Source organism: Scleropages formosus, chromosome 7, assembly GCF_900964775.1.
Source record: "Scleropages formosus chromosome 7, fSclFor1.1, whole genome shotgun sequence".
NCBI lineage: Eukaryota > Metazoa > Chordata > Actinopteri > Osteoglossiformes > Osteoglossidae > Scleropages > Scleropages formosus.
In genome coordinates, this window is record NC_041812.1 from 7,172,091 (window position 1) to 7,196,009 (window position 23,919).

Below are 23,919 nucleotides of genomic sequence, written 5' to 3' on the forward strand. Positions count from 1 at the left end.
TTTTATTTTAACAAAACTCAGATGCACAGGTTGTGATACAAATGATTTAATGACTGGGAAAGTACGATTTCCCTGTGGTTTCACAGAAACTTATAAAACTACAGAGATTACATAAGATGATTTATAGGTCTTTGTGCTGAAAGATAGCACTGTTGTAAAATAATTCCGAGTGAGTCTTTGGAAGAGGACACAATGAATAAAATATATGAAGGCTTTTAAAAAGTCTGTGATTTGTTTACTTTCCACTTTCCACTTTTTTCCTGTAACTGAAGTGTTCCCTTTGCACGATGATGAAGTCTTTATAACAGAATCTCTTTTCACCTTAAAACATGCTCGACAGTAAATTTCAGTTGTAATTTTTAAATGTAATGCACATTTTCTATAAAAATACTGAGCAAGTGCAGAGAACTTGACTTGCTGATCTCCACGAATCCATACTAGAACAATGAATGAGCATCAGATCCCTACTGGATCTTTTTCCTGTAACGTTGAAATTCCAGTCATCCAGACTCCAAGTGAAATAAACTGGTTTGACTTGCAAGCCCTAATTCCCAACCTAATCTGCACCAACGCAATAAAAATCAACCAGTCTAATTTCTTCATTTGGAGTGTGCCACGCATTTAACTGATGCAAGTAATGCCTCACATTCAAACAAGAAAATTTTTTTTTTAAATTATTTTCACTGAAAAACAACACAAAACAAGGTTTAGTTTATGAAAATCCACAGTAGCTGATTTAGACACCCAAGTCTCCACTTTGTTTTATAATCTTGTAATTTTATAAAAATCTTATTTGTCTAAAGCTCCTTCTTTCGTACCCCATTCTGTACAGGTAAATGTTGTGAAAATGTTTGTCTATTAGTTCATGAGCTCAGTACTTTTTAAAACATGATTTGCGTCCGCACTCCATACAAATATTTGCTTTCGTCACACATGTATGTTTTATCAGTTAAATTATTGCAACAAAGGTGGTTATTTCTATTTTCCCAAGTATTTTGGTGTCAATGTGCGGAACAGATCACTCACATCATAGCACTTTTATTGGCCCTTTGTCTTCACTCTTCTTTTCCTGGCATCTATCTTGCCTGTGGTATTTGAAGACAATGATACTCAGATCAGATTTATTTTTTATAAATAATTAAACTTTATGAGGTCATGGGAAAGCAGACGGCTGCATTCGGTCCTTTTACTGCACCTTCCTAAATGTCTGCTTTGGTTAATTTATGAGCCATGAGAAATTAACACTGGTAATGAAAACAAAACTGTGGCAATATTGAAGCAAATAAATCACCAAAGGGTTTATCACCAACGTCAGAGGGTCCTATATCATTTTACCATGGCTATTTCTGCTTTATGGTACATCTAAATATATAATGCACAGGATCAGCAGTGAAGCAATTACATGTCAAAGGATAAACGTTACCCTCTGTGGTTGCAAATAGAATCCCCCCTCCAAATCCCATCACAGAAAAAGCAAAAGTTTTAGCTTTTTTTGAAGAGCTCTGTCTTTTCAAAGGTTTAGTAAGTGACTTTACCAGCAGCTGCTGATTCCTGCTGTTTGTCTGTCAAACAAACCAATTAAACAAGCCAGTATTCTGAAATTATGCTGTGTGGTACGCATTTTAGGGAAAAATCTGAAAATAAGAATTTTGGTGATAGCAAAAGATAAGAAAATTGTTGCTTAAATGTAAACCTGAAGAACCAAAATACAAAAATCAGTTTTTTTTTTTCCAAAATTTCATTTGGCAAAATGTACAAGTGACATGGAAAACAATACAATTCTACACCATGTGCGTATATAAAAGATTCCATATGCTATAGCACATACTGAAGTTTTCAGATCCTCTTAGTGTGCTTTTCTAAGCCACAGGACTGTCGAACTCTTCTGTGAATCATCAATAATTAACTATCAAAGTTTTATTTCATGTCGATGTATGACATAGACACATCCCCTCTCTGTTGGACATTGTACTACGTGCAGAGGACAATACGAGCCCTTGGAGCAGTGTTTACACATGGAAAATACCAGATTTTTCATCTAAATGCAGATCATGCTTTCAATTTTCTATTCTCATACAGTCCGGCTACATAGAGCTAGGAGCAAATGCTAAGGCGGACCAAGGATCCCAAACAAAATTTTTAATGTCTGCCGAGTCCAGTGTCAGGTATAAACTCTATTGCACAAGTCATCTGACTGCAACTTTCACAATGCTGAAAGCAGCCCAGTAAAATAAAACTGTCTAGATGAAATATTATAGGGAAGTAAAGTGCTGCAGAGAGACTGAAAGATTGGAGATGTTGTAACATTGGCCCTTTAGGGGCAGCTGGTGGCGCAGTGGTGCTTCAAGCCGAAGGTCACAGGTTGGAATCCAACCTCCAGATGTAGCAGCCTTGAGTGAGGTAACTAACCCTAAATTGCTCCAGCAAAATTACCCAGCTGTGACAATTGGTGAATAATTATAGGTGTTAATATTAAATAAGTCGCTTTGGAGGAAAGTATCAGTTAACTGAGAAAATATGAATGTTTTTAGCAGCCTGCACTGACAACAGAGAAGTGTCTAAGAGCATGGCTAATTTGTCCACCTGAGAGCATCAAGACCAGTGGATCAGCCTCCAAGATGTGCTCCCTCCTCCTCAGTGTGCTCAAGTGATTCTTTGGCCGCAGGTGTTTTAGCTCAGCACACTTCCACCAGGGCCCAGATGGCTGAAGGGCATATTTAAAAGGTAATGGGAGAAAGAAGAAGGTAGGTGGACTGGACTGGAGAAGGAGTGACAACAAGCAATTCACAGTGCCCACCTCGGTGGTGTCAGCTGTGGATATCTGAGAAGCCAGAAGTCAACACCCATGACTTTAGAGATTTTGATTATCGAAATAATAATCAATAAATAGCAGGGGATAGCTGGTAGTGTAGTGGTTAGAGGTACTACCTTCAGATCTAAAGTTCAATGATTTGATCCCCACCTCTAGCTGCAGTGCCTTTGAGCAAAGTAAATTATCACCCTAAATTGCTCCAGAAAATTTACTCATCTGTATAAATGGGCAAATAATTGAAATTTTGTAATAACTGTAACCTTAAAATTGTAAGTCGCTTTGGAGAAGCAAATGAATAGATGTACAGAGCAGCTGTAAGTGGCAGCGGAGTCCTGCTTAGAGACTTGTCTCACCTGTTCTTAAACGAATAAAACCAACATTAGGTTGACAAGGTAATGAAACAGCCACAGAATCTGTCATATGATGCTATGACTCCATTATGGCTGGATTCCTTTACACAGTTCCAGTCTTGCTGATGAGCTGTATCTTTGTAGCTGAAAACATTTCTTGTTTGCACTCAGTTACACACAGGCTGAAGCTGCTTCTCCTGAGCAGGGAGCCTAACCCAACAACACACGGCGTAAGACTTGGGGGGGGGACACTCAGGATGAGATGCAAGCCCGTCACAAAGCACCCCAAGCAGGACTCGAACCCCAGACCCACCAGAGAGCAGGACCCCACCAAGCCCGCTCCACCACCATGTCCCCTCATCTACACTCAAAGTCTTCAGATTCTTTCTATCATGACATTTTCATAAAATCGTCAACCCCCCCCCCCAAAAAATGCCACTCCATTATTGTAAGGATGATTTAAACCTGGGTGTTAAGCAAGTATCTGGCCATATTGCGTAATGCTGTTTGACTGCCATGCCTTCCTGCCAACTACACAATATCAGTTGCTGAGAGGGATTCCCAGATGGTGCCCCAGGAGTGGTCACTTGGAGCGGTCTCCAGTTGTGAGACACAAACATCACAGTGTCACTTAAAACACAGACGGAGCAGATGGATCCGGCTCCCAGTGGATTTATTCATCATGACTGCGTGTCTGATGTCTGAACACAAACAGACCAAGTATTAGTGGATGCCAAACTCCACAGTAGGCCTGACCTGCCCTCATGAGCTGGTTCTAGGCATGCGCAACTCTAGCTCTTAATGGAAAGCTGATATTTTGGCAAACGGGATGTCTCAGGATATGCATAGGACATCCGGAATGGTAAACTTGATTTTAAGAGTATGAAGAACTGACAGCTATATTCTCATTCTACATCTACGTTAATATGAAATAATATTTTCCTTTGATCTGAGATTTCTGTTAAGCTGTGCTACTTGACTATTACATTAGACAGCTTGGACTGGTGCTGAGTGTAAAGGTTGCAGGATTGCGCTGACTCTCAGCAGTGCGATTGCTCAAATAAAGCCTCTGCTGAAGAAAACGTCTCGTGGTCATTGTCAGTTCCGTGATGCAATGGCGCTATGCTTTCACACCTATCACTGAAAACAATACATATAATTGTAGATTGGTAAATATGTAGTTCATTTCAAAGAGATTCTTCCAGTAAAGTGATTTTTCACCTTGGATTAAATATTAGGGGACAGCTGGTAATATAGTGGTTAGAGCTGCTGCTTTTGGACCCAAAGGTCCAAAAAAAATAATTACCCTAAAAAAGAACCGTTCCAGTAACATTTCCCAGCTGTATAAATGGGTAAATAATTCTAACCTTGTAATAACTGCTACGTTAACATTGTAAATCACTTCGGAGAAAAGTGTCAGTGAAATGAATAAATGTAAATAGGCTTTAATAATTTTTCTGAACTCATTTGCTAGTTCCAAGTTACAAAACATTATCCTTTTGTACCTTACAAGTGCTACCTGGGAATTTCCTTAATTGGACACACAGTGATGAACATATAGCATCAAAGAATGCAATGGTACATCTGTGATAGGGAATTGCAGCATGGTCTGAAATGAGATATATTTCTTATGGTGGGATTTTCATATGTTATTAATTCAATGAATATTTGACAATATGTCGAAAGTGAGAAGCCGTTGTTTTTATTATTAAGTTCTTTCATACTGGGCAGAAAACCTCGGTGTGGAAAACGTGGAAAAAACCGAAAAAGAGGATTTGTCACTTTGAATATGGCTGTCAGTGAGAGCGTGATGACACAATGCGTGGAATACTTGTAATGTACCTCCCGTTCCGACTGTATCTCTGAGCAGTTTATGCACGGAGAGGTGTTGTTGCTCCGTGGCCCTTGTGGCACCCTCGTAAGTCGCAGCTGTATGAATTTTCACAGCTCACAACACACGCGCTTGACGTTTATGAACCTCGGGAGCATTTGCTCCTCCGCCGAGGGCTTTCCGACATGTTTTTCTCATAAGGTGACGACTGACCTCTTTCCAAGACAATGGGTTGCTGTCGGGGCAGTCAAGGCAACAATATGCGTTCATCCGCAGCGACAGCGCAAAGGGTGCAGAGGCCGCAGGGAGTAATTGCGGGCGGCAATGCTCACACATATATTAAGGAAACTTCATCATCTGCAGCTTTCCTTCTCCAAGTAGACCAAACAAAGAGGAAGCCTGTTTAGAAGCAGAACTGGAGAGAAGCTTTTAAGATCAGCCTTGAACATCAGCCCTTCCAACAGCTCTCTACCCTTTTTTAAACACATAGCAATGCAATGCCTTTATTAGCAAGCAATGCTGTCATCCCATCGTGTAACAGGCAATTGGCTATGTTAACAAGCCTGTTTTGTAGCTCAGAGAGTATAAATTCACCCAGAATTTCAGAATATATTGCTCTTTTTTGGAGTGCCGTCACAAGCAGTGAAATATGTGCATGAGATGGAATGTTAATGGGCTCTAGCAGTCACACGGTGTCTTTGAGGGAGTAAATTGATGTTAACAAAACTATGCAGCAACTGGTGTGACTGAAGGTCTCCTATCTGTTTGTCACTGGAAAAATATTTCAAGGTGCCTTTTGTATGCTAGAAAAGCCGATAAATAGGACAGACTTAGAGACCTCTTCAACGGTCCAATGTGGGCCAGAAGAAGGTTCCTTTTATCAAAGAGGCAGCACTGCAGTGTCTCTCATACGTGTCATTAACGGAGTGGAAAAGGCTGTGCCGAGAACTTAGCGGATGATTTACACTGTGTGCCGAACACCCTTTGAATGAAAGCGATATCTCAGTTTTGATTAGTGCTATTTTATGGTTGGGCAATCCACGGAGTGTGATCCGCCTATGCCTATGAGTCCTGCAAATTTCAACTCATTGAGAATTTGCTGTTTACTATTGACTAATGCCTCTGCTCTGTGTCACTGCTCATCTGCTAGAATAGAAAGTAAAAAGAACAATTTTGAAACTTGACTCTACTTATGAAGGGTCAGGTGGCCCACGATTTGAACGTAAGAATTTCAATTCCATGTGCAAAAAAACCTGCAATAAAGCAAGTTTCGAAAGTAAGGTCAATAGATTATGATGGTTAATAGCAGTGGATTTGATTAACTGAAAGTTTGCCTTTCTGGGCACTCAGTAGAATGTCTGTGCTGAACTTCATTCTCCTGGAACACGTTTCATCTGCACATTTCACTAGTTTACAAATTACTCACTTAACGGGCGCATGTGTAAAATTCTGAAAAATAGATCATTCATTATGTCCACAGATGCTTTATTGAAATTTACTGGTATGTGGTACATTGAGACATTCATCTTGCTGATCTTTCATATTAACTTACAGTTTCTTCTGTCTTGTTTCGAGCCATAAGAGGAATGAGAAGAAATGCCTCTCATGGTGCATAAAGGAAAAAAATTTAAAAGTCCAGGTGGTAGGATTAATAATTATCTTATGTTTGACTATTAAGATGAAAGTGCAAAAAGAATGTTCCGTTGTATAGTAACGGGGGCAGCGGCACAGTGGTGCAGTGGGTTGGACCGGGTCCTGCTTTCTTGTGGGTCTGGGGTTCGAGTCCTGCTTGGGATGCCTTGTGAAGGACTGCTTTCCCCTCCCCCTCCAGCCCTATGCCCTGTGTTAGGCTCTGGCTCCCCGTGACCCCCTTATGGGACAAGCGGTTTCAGATGGTGTGTGTTATACAGTAAGGGAACTGATTTTTGCAGACAATCCAGGTTTTTAGAAGAATCAATAATGGGGCAGAAATAAGCTTATTTAGATAAGATTATCAACTGCCACTCATCGCAGTCAACTGGTCCTGCAGCTTCCCCTGTAGCGTCCGGACGGGAGTCCGACACGGACGCGCGTTGCTATTACGTCCAAACACAGACGAAATATATAATGACTTCACGTGCAGTGTGAGGTTAGACGTGTACGGTGAGTATTGTAAGACGCTCGGTGGAAGTGAAACAAGAAACACGAGACCAGGAAACACACACGGTGTTGGAACTACGGTGAACAGTGAAACGCTAATCTGTGAGTCTGACCGCAACCCTGAGACGTGACGAAATACCGGACAGGAACGATGGACCAGGACTGAAGAACAAGAGGCAGGAACTGACGGGACGGGCACTCGGGACTGGAACATGCACACCTAGAAAACAAACTGAGGGAACAAGAGACTACCAATCGCCAACGAAGCACAAGAGAACTGCTGATTAAGAATCCGCGACTAGTTCTGCTCCGCTGGCTCCTTTTATACCTCCATGTCCTACGAGACTGTGAGGTGATAGGTGAGCGTTAGCTAGCGGCACTGAGTGGCGCCGCCTCTGACCAGGAGGGGCAGTGACCCCGTGGGATGTGACAGTACCCCCCCCTCCAGGGGCGGCTCCAGCCGCAGAACGCCGGCGGGTAGGCGGTCGCCCCCGCCGTCGCGGAGCAGGCCGATCTGGATGACACTCATGGAAGTCCTCAATAAGAGCTGGGTCCAAGATGTCCCGTGCTGGTACCCAAGACTGCTCCTCCGGCCCATAGCCCTCCCAGTCGACCAGATAGTACAGCGTACCCCGTCTCCGTTTGGAGTCCAGGAGGGCCCTGACGGAGTAGGCAGGAGAACCATCCACATCCAACGGTGGAGGTGGGGAAACTGCTGGGCTCTGCAGGGCGGAAACACAATGGGGCTTGAGGCGCGAAACATGAAACGTGGGACAGATACGATAATGCGAGGGCAACTGAAGACGGTAAGAAACCGGGTTGATCCTCTTCAGGATCTTGAAGGGGCCGATGAAACGGGGGGCAAGCTTCCTCGAGGGCAGATGCAGTTTGAGATCCTGGGTGGACAACCATACTCTCTGCCCTGGCTGGTACAACACAGTCCTACGCCTTTTATCGGCCTTCTCCTTTTGGTGGGATACCACCTCCTGGAGACGGACATGTGCGGATTCCCACACCGACTCACTCCTCTTGTACCAGTCGTCCACAGCTGGCAACCCACTGGTCTCCATCGTCCACGGGAACAGCGGAGGCTGGTAACCGAGCACACACTGGAAAGGAGTTAAGTTTGTGGACGAATGGACCAGGGAGTTCTGGGCGTACTCTGCCCAGGGGAGGTATCTGCTCCCATCCGCTTGATTCTGAGCACAGTAACTCCGCAGGTAACGTCCAACCTCCTGGTTGAGGCGTTCCACTTGCCCATTAGACTGTGGATGATAACCAGAGGAGAGGCTGACTGAGACTCCTAAGCGGGCAAAGAAGGCCTTCCAGACTCTTGAGGTGAACTGGGGTCCCCTGTCCGAGACGACATCCTCTGGCAGGCCATACAGCCGGAAGACATGTTGGAACAGCAGTTCCGCGGTCTCCAGGGCTGTAGGTAGACCTTTCAGAGGAATCAGTCGACAGGCCTTGGAAAAGCGATCTATGACGACCAATATGGTGGTGTTTCCATCAGAACACGGAAGATCAGTAAGGAAGTCCACCGCTATATGGGACCATGGACGGTTGGGAATCGGGAGTGGCTCTAAAAGCCCTGCTGGCAGCTGCCGTGGGACCTTGGCCTGGGCACATGTGGTGCAGGCAAGGACGAAGTCTCGTACGTCCTGTTTCATGGATGGCCACCAGAAGCGTTCAGCGAGAAGCTTCAAGGTTCGGTTGACCCCTGGGTGTCCTGTACTTGGACCATCATGGGCCCAGTGTAGGAGCTCGGACCGAACAGTGGACGGGACGTATTCTTTGTCTTGGGGCTGCTCGTTGGGACCGGGTTCTTGACGTTGGGCTGCTTGGATATCGTCCAATAAAGCCCAACGGATAGGAGCCACAAACTGCGTCGGGGACAAGATGGTGTCTGGTGGGGAGAGCTGAGGCGATACCTCGAACAAACGGGACAGGGCATCGGCCTTGCCGTTCTTGGAGCCAGGACGATAGGTCACCGTGAAACGGAACCTGGTGAAGAACATGGCCCACCGCGCCTGTCTGGAATTGAGCCTCTTTGCCTTCTGCAGATACTCCAGGTTCCGGTGATCAGTTAACACTAAGAATGGGTGCGTAGCCCCCTCTAACCAATGTCTCCACTCTTCTAAGGCCATCTTTATGGCTAAGAGCTCCCTGTTTCCTACATCATAATTCTGTTCAGTAGGCGACATCTTGTGTGAGAAATACGCACATGGATAGAGCTTCAGGGGACTTCCCTGGCGCTGTGAGAGCACTGCCCCTACCCCGGCCTCAGAAGCATCAACCTCCACAATAAAGGGCAGTTTGGGATCAGGGTGCTTCAGGATTGGGGCAGAAGTAAAACGCTTCTTTAGGTCTTCAAAGGCCTGACTCGCCTCAGGAGTCCAGGTCAGGCGCCTAGGGGCTCCTTTTAACAGAGCAGTCAACGGGGCTGCAACGGAACTGAAGTTCCTTATGAAGCGCCTATAGAAATTCGCAAAACCTAGGAACCGTTGCAGGTCCTTTACTGTCTTTGGCTGGGGCCATGACAGAACTGCCGAGACCTTCTGTGGATCCATCGTGACCCCGTTGGGTGTTAGGATGTACCCCAGGAAATCCACAGAGTGCACATGGAACTGGCACTTCTCCCCTTTCACGTACAGCTTATGTGCTGCCAGCTTTTGCAACACCTCCCTGACATGTCCAATATGCTCCTCACGGGACCGAGAAAAGATCAGGATATCATCCAGATACACTAATACTGAGCGATTAATTAGTTCTCTGAGTACTTCATTAACAAAAGCCTGGAATACGGAAGGTGCATTCGCCAGGCCAAAAGGCATGACCAGGTACTCATAATGGCCGAGGGCGGTGCTAAAAGCGGTCTTCCACTCATCCCCTTCCCTAACGCGAATCAGGTTATATGCGCTCCTAAGGTCCAGTTTAGTAAAGATGGTAGCACCGGAAACCTGTTCGAGGGCCGACGTGATAAGAGGCAAGGGGTGCGGGTACTTCACAGTAATGGCATTTAGCCCCCGATAATCAATACAGGGGCGCAAACCCCCGTCCTTTTTCTCAACAAAGAAAAAGCCAGCGGAAGCTGGAGAGGTAGACGGCCGGATGAATCCGGCTTCTAGTGCCTCCGTTATATAAGCCTCCATTGCCTGATGTTCAGGTTGCGAAAGAGGGTATACCCGCCCCCTAGGGGGTGTAGTGCCCGAAAAAAGATCTATAGCACAATCCCAAGGTCTATGAGGAGGCAGTTCTGCAGCCTTGTGTTTACTAAACACCGCCACTAGATCTGCATACTCCCTTGGAAGCTGCAGGGGAAGATCTGCATTAGGGCTCTCTATGGATGTGGAGTTACAAGACGTCTCCAGGTGTTTGGGACACTGCTGTCCCCAAGACAGCAGTTTCCCCTCACTCCAAGAGATAATAGGGTCATGGGTGCATAACCATGGATATCCCAAAATAACGGGGTTATCAGGGGACTTAATCAGATAGAACCATATCTGTTCCTTATGGAGTGGCCCTACCTGCATAGTAACGGGCTCGGTGCGCTGTTCTACACGCCCCGACCCGATTGGAGCGCCATCAATAGCTTTAATAGCCAGGGGTTTTGGGCATCGGGCACAGGGCAAGCCCCAGGACGCGGCCATATCATGATCCATGAAATTCCCTGCAGCGCCGCTGTCTACCATAGCTTCCGTCTGCTGCTGCTGGAAACCCCAGGATACTGTAACTGGTAATCTCAACAGGGAGGTATGGAGAGATACATCACTCACCAGTAAGTCGGTCCGTTGGGGTCCACGGGGTGGCCGCACTGGACAGGAAACCTGAACGTGATCCGCAGCTCCACAGTAAAAGCACAAGTGTTGCAGAAAACGGCGCCTCCTTTCCTCCTCTGTCAAACGCCCGTTACTGAGTCGTATTATTCCCTGTCTGTCGCACTGTTCTTCGAGCCCTGCACAGCTGACAAGGTTGCGTGCTTGAGCCGGCTCACTGTCCACAGGGCTGTAGGGCACCTGCTGCCCTGGCGGCGTCGGGGTCCGGCTGGACCTGGAGTTGCTCCGGTAATCCGGCGAGAACTCCTGAGAGAGTGGTCTTGACAATCGGGGGCTGGATGTCTTCTCCACTGGAGACCTGGAACGCACCTGAAAACTCTTGGTGCTGGGGAAGAACTGTCTCTCTGTCTTTCTGTCTGGGCTAGGGGGTGACTCTGGAGAGTAGGGCCCTGGGAACAGAGAGGCTGGACTGGAGATTGAGTATTCTGTGTAATTCTGGTTCTCACCTCTGCTACCTTGCAAAGCCTCCGGGAAGGGAACGGACAGCTGCTCAGTAGCGCTGATCCCATTGGTCTGCACAGGGCTCGTGGGCTCCGCGCGAGAACCCGAGGAAGCATAAAGACGATCAAAAAGACATGTCCGCCAATCATCATGCGTTTGCGAACTGGTCGGATCGGCGCCCCGCCCACCGTGACTGAGGAGTCGTGTCAACTGCTCCAACTGATCTGTGAGGCGGCTGGCGGTGTTTGCGCAAACCAGGAGCCGTTCTTGGTTCGCCTCTGTCAGATCCGCCAGCTCACGCCATTCCGCTGAAGTCATATTAGACGGCGGATTCTTCTGTAGCGTCCGGACGGGAGTCCGACACGGACGCGCGTTGCTATTACGTCCAAACACAGACGAAATATATAATGACTTCACGTGCAGTGTGAGGTTAGACGTGTACGGTGAATATTGTAAGACACTCGGTGGAAGTGAAACAAGAAACACGAGACCAGGAAACACACACGGTGTTGGAACTACGGTGAACAGTGAAACGCTAATCTGTGAGTCTGACCGCAACCCTGAGACGTGACGAAATACCGGACAGGAACGATGGACCAGGACTGAAGAACAAGAGGCAGGAACTGACGGGACGGGCACTCGGGACTGGAACATGCACACCTAGAAAACAAACTGAGGGAACAAGAGACTACCAATCGCCAACGAAGCACAAGAGAACTGCTGATTAAGAATCCGCGACTAGTTCTGCTCCGCTGGCTCCTTTTATACCTCCATGTCCTACGAGACTGTGAGGTGATAGGTGAGCGTTAGCTAGCGGCACTGAGTGGCGCCGCCTCTGACCAGGAGGGGCAGTGACCCCGTGGGATGTGACATCCCCACTGCCCCTTATAGACTCCCACACTCTCCCTTATCCCCTTGTACCATAGAAGAGACCATCCAAAGAGGAGAGTAGTATTCCAGAAATTTCCACAGCAGAAACAAAAGGGCAAGACACCAAAGATGAAAGAAGGCATTCAAGTAAAATATAAAGGAGTAAAACTAAAATACATAAATGAATACTATGTAACTAATAATATGATAAACAAAGAATCATTAAAAGTAAATCATAATAACATAACAAAAGGTAAATACTTTAGTTGTGAACAAAGTAAGTAGAGTGCAGCAACAGCAATAGATCGGTGAGGCGTAGACCCTGAAGATCACAGAGTGCATACTGTAGATGGGAGGGTGATCTACATTGTCTGCGTCCAGCTCAGACAGGGCACAGTGGAGCTCAGTCCTGTCTAGGCCTCACACTGAGCACTTGGGTTGGGGTGTGTGTGAATTTTGGCACTGCAGAAGGTGACACATTATAAAGATTTTCAAAGACTGTTGCTAGAGAGCATCAATTTTCTCTTTCTTAAAAATGTATTATTGTTAACTTTAATTTAGCTGAAGGCTTTCAGTAAAGGGGGGCAAGGTGGTGCAGGGGTGCAGTGGTGCAATAGAGCAGTGATTGGACCGGGTCCTGTGCTCTGGTGGGTCTGGGGTTTGAGTCCCACTTGGGGTGCCTTGTGATGGACTGGCATCCCATCCTGGGTGTGTCCCCTCCCTCTCTAGCCTTACGCACTGTGTTGCCAGGTTAGGCTCTGGTTCCCTGTGACCCTGTATGGGGCAAGCGGTTCAGATGATGTGTGTGCTGTGTGCTTTCAGTAGGGACTTAAAATGCTTGATTGGTTTAGTAATGATTTACCTATTTATAGAGTTGTGCAGTTCTTACTGTATTGATTCTCTGTACCTTGCTCAGGGGTATTCTAGCTGGACTGAATGGAGCGGCCTTAATGACTATGCCACCTGCTGCCTGCCTTAATAATCGGTATTTTAAGCGACTTCACTCTCTGTTTCAAGTGTCACTCCAATGCTTGCTGTTTTTAAAACCTGGTAAAACCCTAACCCTAACCCTAATCCTAAACCTTAACCCCTAACTGAAACCTGTGAAATTTAGCTCCCCAAGCTGATGCTGAACATCCATGGATGCAGGAAGAAAACTTTTAACACAATGTTTACTTTGAAAGGCAGCTGAAGGTGCTTGGGGTTCAACTTTCCATCACACCCATGAGACATTTCAAGTGATTTTTCATTGTTCTAATCATCAAATGCCAGCCAACAACTTGGTTGGCTGCCTAGCAGGACAAAAATCAAAGCCAGTGGAAAAGAAGTCAGACATAAACAGGACGATCAACAGTTGCTCTTGCATATAAATTCATAGATAAATCTGTGGCTTATTTTTGTGTCCTCCTACTCTTTTCCGCTCAGTCTGCACGGTTCGTCTGTATAGCCATGGGCCACCTGCCATTGCCGTCTGTTTTAGTGTCGCGTTCTTCTAAGTTCCTCTTGAAAAACTCAAAAACTCGTGCAATACAGCCACCTGTCTTTATTTAAAGCTCTTGAGATGAGATGGCTATAACTTGCATGAACTTAAAGGTTGGTTGAAGGTTGGTTGTGGTTACTGCACTGAAACGCTTGAGGAAAGTTACTTACTTATTTTGCTTGTGTGTGGGTGTGTGCTCACTCGACTAAGTGTATTTATATTGACCAGTAAGAGGATGCTATTTTAAAAATGTTTCCATGCTTCAAAGTCAAACAGTGTATCTGTGGGAGTGAGGACAGTGGGTGGCCCAGAATTCATTTAATAAAACTTGTAAAAACGGGGCTGCTTTCACAAGTTCGATAACCTGGTGTAAGAAAACATCCATCTCCATAAATAGAGCATAAATTGTCTGTAACTGCAACAAAGTAAATCATACACGACAAGTATGTCATACTTTACATCTGACTCAGAAAATTCTGTTAGTATACACACACATACTTTCTGAACCACTTGTCCCATACGGGGTTGTGGGGAGCCGGAGCCTAACCCGACAACACAGGGCATAAGGCCGGAGGGGGAGGGGACACACCCAGGACGGGACGCCGGTCCGCCGCAAGGCACCCCAAGCGGGCCTCGAACCCCAGACCCACTGGAGAGCAGGACCCAGTCCAACCCACTGCGCCACCGCGCCCCCTGTTAGTATATATTAACTGTCAATTTTTTTAAGTACATCTGGCTACTGCAGACTGGTGGTGGTGGTGGGAAATGTTTTCTTGTTACACATTAGGGTTTTAGTAACAAGTGAGCATCATTTGAATGCCACGAAGTACTGAAACTTTGTTGCTGTATCCCTTAATGGCCACTCTAGCTTTCCATAGGGTGTTATTTCCTACAAGATAATGTGCCATATCAAAAAGTACACATCAGAGGATGATTCCACAAACATGAGAGTGCTTTTACTCCAATGGCACAGTGCCGGTGAAGCTAATAAAGTGTCTTTGGGACAAAATGGCAGCACAGTGGTAAAGCGAGTAGCGCTGCTGTCTCACAGCGCCTGGGTGGTGCGAGAGGATGTGGGTTTGATTCCCACTCAGTCTGTGTGAAGTTTGCGTGTTCTTCCTGTGTCTGGGTGGGTTTCCTTTGGGTGCTCTGGTTTCCTCCCACACTCCAAAGACATGCTATTCAGGTTCCCCCATAGTGTGTGAGTGACAGACAGAGTGTGTGTGTTCCACTGATGTATGGATGAGTGACCCAGTGTAAGTAGTGTATCTAGCAGTGTAAGTCACCACGGTGAATAAGGTGCATGGGCTCATAACACTACATAGAATCCATTGGAAGTCCCTTTAGAGAAAAGTATCTGCTAAATAAATGTAACGTGATTTTAGTACAATGGATGTGCCACCCAGAAATCAGCAGAAAATGTGTGAAACTCAAACCAGGACCAAAAACCATATATAGTTGCATAATCTCAGGAAGAAACTTTGATCTGGTTAGCTGTCCAAAGACATTTTTGAGGGACCTACAGCTCAGGTCTACAGCTGAATTCCTGACTCAAGAGGTTCCAACAGGTTCCAGGATGTATGTTGAACATATTTGGTGTTCTGCATGTAGCATTGCAAGAAGCATAGCAGACCCCATTCCAAAAGGTACATGTGCAACACATGTCATCTTCCAGGATGACAGTTACTACTATCAATAGGCAGAACGAGGAATGGTGTTGCCAAGCAGCCATATTTTTTTTCCCATTTTAATAAAATGATGGACAGTCTTCTGGCTCCTGAGAACACCCAAAGCATCCTCTCCAAAAGATGTCTACCACTGAGAGTTGTGAAAGAAATCCTGGATCTCTTTGTTTGCAACCACATTGTATCCATTTCCTCCACCGCCTTCTGCTGGTATGGAATAATCTATAACAAGTTATGAATATTTTATTATTCCGTTTTCCCACAAGGACGGAACACAATGTGATTTCTGCTGCGAAGGGTGTCCCAGCCCTCCAGGAGGCATGATGTAAAAGGACTATTTGTGCATCCGCAGGAAGAAAAACGAAGAATGATGCAAGTGGTTCCGAATTTCCCAGTGGGCTTTGTGAGACAGTTGGCTTCATCATCTATCAAATGTTCCTGTCTATTGCACATCCAGTAATCATACCGAGTGGCCCGGAATACAGACAGAATCAGAGATACTGCTGAACCGTAAAGCTTTCATATTGTCGGTCCTCTATACCTGTGCATAATCTGAAATGTAATCTGTCTTTCTCAGAGGAACAGACATAGTGAAAATATAAATTTGTCTGTAGCCTCGATGTGACAAGGCAGTCTACAAATCTACACTGGAGATTTAAATTGCTGCATTTTAATTTAGTTTGTTTAAGAAGGTGCAGACAGAGTACTTTGAGCAACTCACATGTTTCTCTCAGGATGTAAATGTGAACATGTTTTAAGGTAAATCCATTTCTGTTATTAACCCATTTAACAGATGATTTCTCCAAAACTATTTGCAATGTATGATGACGGCTCTAAACTGCTGCACTGCCTGCACAAACACACAATAATTGGTATCACACACACTTTCCTGAACTGCTTGTCCCATACGGGGTCGCGGGGAACCGGAGCCTACCCAGCATGTAAGGCCAGAGGGGGAGGGGACACAGCCAGGACAGGACGCCAGTCCGTCACAAGGCACCCCAAGCAGGACTCGAACCCCAGACCCACTAGAGAGAGAGGACCCTGTCCAATCCACTGCACCACCGCACCCATAATTGGTCTCATCTTAAGAATATTATCCATTTATAGTCATGTTACCATATCTACTTTCCAAGAATTTCCCAGCGGGGATGAATAAAGTATTTCCTTACATCCCATCTCAGGAAAAACCACCTGTTGCCATATTAAACAAGATATATTGTATATATACATTCTAGGGCAAAAAAGGTTTTGAATGAGAAATTTTATTTCAGATCCATTTTTCTGCCTATTACATGAAGCCACAGTCTCACATTATTGCGTATCGGATGTCGCTGTACATTATGGCGGAGATGTTGGCCATTCACCGGTCATTTGATTGGGGGCAGCCCTGTGCTCAGAACATCTTTCAGGTTACTTCGATGAGGGCTGCGGGAGCGTGTGGCAGTGCAAAGGCAGGCAGCGCGCAGATCATTGCGGTACACTGGACGAGCAAGCTGAGAAGACGCGACTCCGGAGCCCTGCAAGCGCCGTGCAGAATATGACGTTTAATCAGCCGCAGTAACCAGCTCAATGGCCATCATGAGGAACATCCAGAAAAAGTATTTAAATGATTTTAAATTATTTGCAATTCAAAGCACAGCTCTGCGCTCTGGTACCGTGACTTTATTTCGATTTCCTGGCGGTAAGAACATAAAGGGACAACGGACTAAATCATGGAACTCTTTCTTGATTTAATTTCATTATTGCTACTGTGTCCTCCAGCACATCACTCTTTTGCTGCGTTCATCTGCCACCAGAGGACTGAGTCCTCACAAAGCACAACGTGAACACGGCGAGTCAGATTCGAACCCACGTCCAACCGTACGGCCCAGAAGAGCGAGACACCAGCACCGCTTGCTGTTCTGAGTAACGCGGCCTTTTCGGGGTTTTCTGAAGCCACCTATCGTCCATAGGGGGATCTACGGCTCCGTGAGAAATCCCTTCATGCCCGCATTCTCATTATCCTTCCCATTTCCTTCCTCTGACCTGTCATCCTCACTTGAGCACTTGCCACTTCCTTTCCCACCCTGATAACATTTTCAACATTTCAGCTTGACTTCCACTTAGTCCTTATTGCAGCCCTTGAGTGCTTCCTGTCCCACAGCTTGATAACAGCATTATATATCAATTTGGCGGCACGCCGATAGCCAATTCTGTGGTTTCTCCTTAAACGTCTGTCATTGTGAGTGAAATGGAACCTGTCCACACATTGCTCGCGACAGGTCCGTCACCCAAAAATGAGACGGAGTTTCTCCATTAGAGGCGTCATTCTCCGAATGCCCCGAACACTCGCAAGTTTGACAGGACGGTGAATATTGTGGACATCAATGTTCAGTTTTAGCAGAACTCATTCTGCTCATTCTACTGTCATAACATGCCAAAAGTATGGCATAACATTTCTAGCACATTGTACTGATGTGCACTTTCATACACAGTAAGGGAGACAAACGGGCTGGAAAGGGTCCAGTGTATTGAAGGACCAGGGCGAACCTAACATCATTACAGATGTTATAGCATTTTTATTATTGTGCTGCAGATTGTCAGGAGCAGCACACATGGAAAACAACAGCAGATATGGATGGCAGGGTGGCACAGCAAGTAGTGCTGCTGTCTCACAGCGCCTGGGTGGTGTGAGAGGATGTGGGTTTGACCCCCACCCAGTCTGTGTGGAGTTTGCATGTTCTCCCCGTGTTTGTGTGGGTTTCCTTGGGTGCTCTGGTTTCCTCCCACACTCCAAAGACATGCTGTTCAAGTTCACCTATAGTGTGTGAGTGACAGAGAGAGAGAGAGTGTGTGTGTTCTACTGCTGTATGGATGAGTGACCCTGTGTAAGTAGTGTATCTAGCAGTGTAAGTCAGTGTGGTGAATAAGGTGTGTGGGCTGATAACACTACACAAAGTCTGTTGGAAGTTGCTTTAGAGAAAAGCTTCTGAAAAATAAGTAAATGTATAACCTCCTTCCATCCATTTTCTGTAATGCTTATCCAATAACTATAGCAGTAATACCAAAATAATCCCAGGAACCATGAGGCATGAGACATAGGTAAGAAGTAAAGATATACCCCAGACAGGATGTGGTTCCTTCACCACCCCATTTAAAAACAGAGTGTCCTTGATTGCTACCTGTCAGTAGGATCCCGACCCAACAGCCGTGCGCCTTGGTATGAAATGAATGAACAGCCCTTAGTGTCTAAATTCACTAACTTGAGCCCCATTTTCTGTGGATCCATTGAAGCGGCAGTAGATGTGTGGTCCATCTAGTGTGGTGAGCAAAACCCTGGACATGAAGAACTCCTGCACAGAGCACGAACTACTCTGCTCTGTGAGTTCCGCTGTCACTTTTTAATACAGACATGATTTGCTTAACGAAAGGGTTTCGTTCTGAGAAATGACTTGTTAGGTGATTTCGTCATTTTGCGAATATCATAGTGCACTTATACAAACTTAGATGGTATAGTCTCGATCATAGAGTGTCCTTATACAAACCTCGATGGTATAGCCTCGATTATAGAGTGTCCTTATACAAACCTAGATGGTATAACTCTGATCATAGAGTGTCCTTATACAAATCTAGATGGTATAACTGTGATGATAGAGTGTACTTATACACACCTAGATGGTATAGCCTCGATCATAGAGTGTACTTATACAAACCTAGATGGTATAGCCTCGATCATGGAGTGTCCTTATAGAAACCTAGATGGTGTAGCCTCGATCATAGAGTGTCCTTATAGAAACCTAGATGGTATAACCTCAATGCATTCAACAGATGCGGGAAACATGAAATTTATGATGCTGCTGCCGGCGTAACACAGCATACTGTTTTACAGTAAATTGTTTTTAGAAGTAGAAAGAGTACACTGTCAAATAACGGTAAAAGTACAGTATAGTAAATAATTAAAATTAAAATAAACCATTAACATAGGTCTGTATTATCATTGTCAAGTATTATGTCCTGTACATAATTGTATGTGCTATACTTTTATATGACTGGCAGCGCAGTAGGTTTATTTACAGCAGCAGCACCATGAAGACGTGAGGAAGACGTTGCGCTACGACGTTGCAACAGCTACTACGTCACTAGTCGATAAGAATTTTTCAGCTCCATTACAATCTTGCGGGACCACCGTAGTACATGGGGTCAGTCGTGAGGCGAAACGTCGTTAAGTGGCTCATGACTGTATTGTAATAGCAACTGGAGATACGCTATGATCATAGGATTCTCACAGGCTCTGATCTGCACTATGCAAATTATAGTCATATTACATTACTTTGAAACCATCATTAAGTGTCCTGACTTATCAAACTGTTGCACTGATGATTTTATTCAAGATGTTTTGCACTGTTAAACTAGACGGATTCCTTGCAAAGGTCTTATTGACAAACGGGAGACATCTCACTTTCCTCTATCAGTGTTTTTCCTTGGTGTCAGAAGCAGAGCTTCACGCAGCGCCGTCTCATCTCTTCTCTCTCATCTCCGATTCCCTCCTTCTGTTACCAGGGCCATGCAAGGTGTGACATGTTGTCTAGCCTCCGGCCACATGTGAGGAAATCTTCCTGGGTGCGGTGGTGGAGATCCTCCAGGTCTCCGTGCTTGGATTGCCGCACTTCTCTCAGAATCCTGTTCTCCAGCCGAGTGCCTGACAACATTCTGAAGACGCCAATTTACTTTCCCACAACACCCTGTTGGAGCTGGGGATGGGGGTGAAGAAAGAGCTACTGCAAATGAACCTGAGCAGACATTGCGATCAGATGCCCTGAGAGCAAAGGGACTTGAAGAGGAATGTTCCACTTGTCGGCAGGGCTTTCTCATACCACAGACAAGAGCCAGTTGCCTTGATGTAATTCTGGCACTCACTTGGGTGATCGTCATGGTTGAGGGAGAGCTGAATGAAACCATCCAGAACCAGCTCAGATACTGCTATCGATAGAACAAAAAAAAAATAAAGTAAAATATTTTTTAATCTATTTATATTTCAATTCATGTGCCATGGTGAGCCATGCAACAACTTTGTAAAATGGAAATGGCTCTGGGAAAAGAGCTAGAGAAGTGTACACAACTGCCTCTGTGGCTTTCAGTCCATCATCATCATCATCGTCGTCGTCATCATGGGGAAGGAATATTTTCCAGTTTTTTACCTTTTAATTTTCTTCAGTTATTAGCTACCTCCAAAGCCCCTCCTGAGATGTAACTTTGCACATCCCATCATGCTTCAAGTCCCATGACTGTCAGTCATTAAGCAACCTGTTATTTGACTGTGACTTTCCATTTATCCACACAACCACACTCTGTGCACCGCCTACTGTGAAAAGTCCATTATAAATCCTCTAGGTTCTTGAGAGGGGAATCCTCACACCCCCAGCCAGAGCACAATTGCTATACTTCCTCTATTATGGCGCATGAATAGTATTTCTGACGAAGTCGACACTTTTAAATGAAAGTATAGAGTATGTAAAGTGTCTTTTGTGGTGTTACCCGTCATCCTCCGTGTACCTCGCTCCTTGTTCCCTCGCCCATCTCCTCGTCCCAGTTCCTGTTTCCCATGGCATCGAACCTCGCTTCGTGTCATCGACCGCGTCTTCGGATTCGCCCCTCGGACCCCGTTTGTACCTCGGATTGAACCACGTTTGTCCCCGACGGAGAGTATTGCCTTGTCCTGAATATCTTTATTAACAACGATCCTACGACTGGGTCCACACCTGGGTCTCCGGTCTGCTCTGCGTGACACATGCGGCATCAGTCTATAGGGTACCTTTAATTATTGTATCTGTTTTTCGTTTTTCTCAATGAAGAGAACAGTCAGCAACTGCCATCTCAACAAGATGAAGGATCTCATCATTTTAAATGTCTCCTTAGTTATGTCTCTGATTACTCAACAACACTGTTCGGGGAATTCTACATTTAATTTGAACAACACATCTGTTGTGAATTTCTTCTTTTTTTTCTCACCCCTGCCATATATCGTTGTCAGTGTGAGTATAATTACCTCTCCCGTGGAATTATAGAATAATTACTCCTGAAAAGCCAAGAAGCAACAAAACTAGTTGTCACTAAACATCTACCATTAATCATATGTGAACTTTAGATCATGACTTACTGTGTTAGTTTGAGACGAGTCTGAAAGGGTTTCAAGTTTTAACTGGTAATGTCAACACGCCACAGTAAGCTTGGATTTTGTATGTTGTGGAGTGTGTGGTGTAACTGTTGTAGACTCTCATCTTAGATGTTCAGCTGAAGATCTTAGGCCTCAGAGAGGAACCCTTAAGTCTTTGACAAAGGAAATACAGTAAATCCAGCATGGAATGATCTCTATGTTCTTACCAAACCTCTGCAAGAAAATGATGTGGTTGACACTGGTCATTATAATTTCTGGACTTAGAGAGAACCACCCAATGGTGCTGCAGACACCAAAATGTTCTTGTGCAGAACAAGTCCAGGTTCATACAAGTATGAGATGTGAACGAGAGCCAAAGGGTCAGAGTTGAGTATAGCGTACGGTGCTATGACTCGGGTTCATGTGGCTCCCGCAGACTCCCTGTAGGGTGTGAGAGGTAATGAAAGTTATTGATTTGCTCTTTGTATCGGCTCTTTTAATCTTATCACTGCTCTTATTAGCTTACATCTGTTACAATGACAATAACCTATGAAACTTTCCTTCTTTTATACACTTCAGACAAGCTTCCTTCTTTCGCGATGACTCATTGTTTTCCAGGATTTAAATTTGTCTGAATCATAAGTATACTGGTGTGCCAGGCAACCACACTATGAACCTTTCACTACTGCATACAATACATGATCATATGTGGAAGTAAACTGCAACCACAAACGTCATAAAACAAACTTCGAGATTCCATGATTTAACGGGAAAGAGATCCTCAAGATTTGCAATAAACTATCAAAGATTGAAAATATTGTTCAGGCACCATGATTCTGAAAAGTGCAAAATACCACAATAACGCTGCAGTATAATAATAGCATAAACGTAAAAAAACATAATTTGGTTTATCGGATTATAAAACTCGCTATATTAACAACTTAATTAAACCTGAGGCTCGTAACATAATAAAAGACAGTAGAAAATCTCGAGTCTCAGTGACTTTTCGAGGGCGACTGGGAAAGGAGATGGAAGGGGTGGTGTGCAGTGATGCTTAAGCTAAGCTTTCCAGCTAAGAGGCTTAACAGGAAAAGTATCTCGACCTCGTCGAAGATCATAAAGTTAGATTAATGCGCAGAGCAATCAGCTCGGACGCCAGGACCTTCTACTCCACAATTAACGAAAGAACCACACAGGGAAGACGGAGCAGAAAAGAAAGAATTATTGTGACTTAAATCCTTAAAGCACCAGGTTGTCCAGGCTGACCTGAAAATGGTTTATTGTAACATGATATAGTTTTATTACTGTCACAGGTCCCAGTGAGCACTTTGAGACTCATGAGGGATCCACACTTCTTACGGTGTCACCAGTTCATTTACTCAAGCCCCTGATTTTTCCCAGAGTAACGTTAAACACCCGATCGAAGAAGAACTCAAGTGCAACGGGACCTTGCCATTTTTTTCATAGTGTATATGACGAAGGTCTGCTGCACGAAAAATGCCAGGTCTCTTCTTATTATTCTCGACCACGGGGTCCTCTCATATTTCCATTTCATACGAGCCCATCTGCCCGGCTGGATGGGACTTCTCTCAAGCAATGGCTGTGTTTAAATCATTTATGCTCCCTTTATACCTAACCTTAATAAAATTCAATATACGAATGCATAAATAAATCAGAAGTTTGACTCACTGCTTTAGTAAGCCAGTGGTTTTGCTATAATTAACTTTTTTTGGATTGTAAGGTTCTCAAAGTTTCTCCTTTTATGTTGCTCATGGGGATTAACAGGAAAAGACGTCAAAACCATTACATTTTTCTCGAGATTCATTTTCATGTTTAATGGCTTCGCACCCCAAACTAGGCGCAGTAAAATATTAGTCAAGACAGGATGTGCTGAAAAGTCTGAAGGCCTCGGGCTTCAGATAAACACGTTCCTGTAATAGTTCAGAACCGAAAGCGTATGGTGATAAAAGCATGTAATTCTTAAATTTTAATGATGAATAACTTACTATAAAAAGGGCAGCGTCATGTGTGTACATAGAGGCATGTGTCTGTTTTTGCTGTATTTATTGCACACTTATTTTAATGAGCTTAATAATGTTTTCATCACTGCTACATTAACGGATTCATGTAACAGATGCAAAAAAAAAATTATCAAAGAATCAGTTTATTCCTTCATAAACAAAAAGAAAAAAAAATCAACACCCTGGGTTGTCTTGGCAACAAGAGAAGGTCCACTGTGGATTATTCTTGGCAACTGTACATGTGCTGAGATATGAGACGTGGTGCTGTAGGTTTCCCGAACAAAAGTGGATGGCATAAAACCATTAAAAATAAGTTTT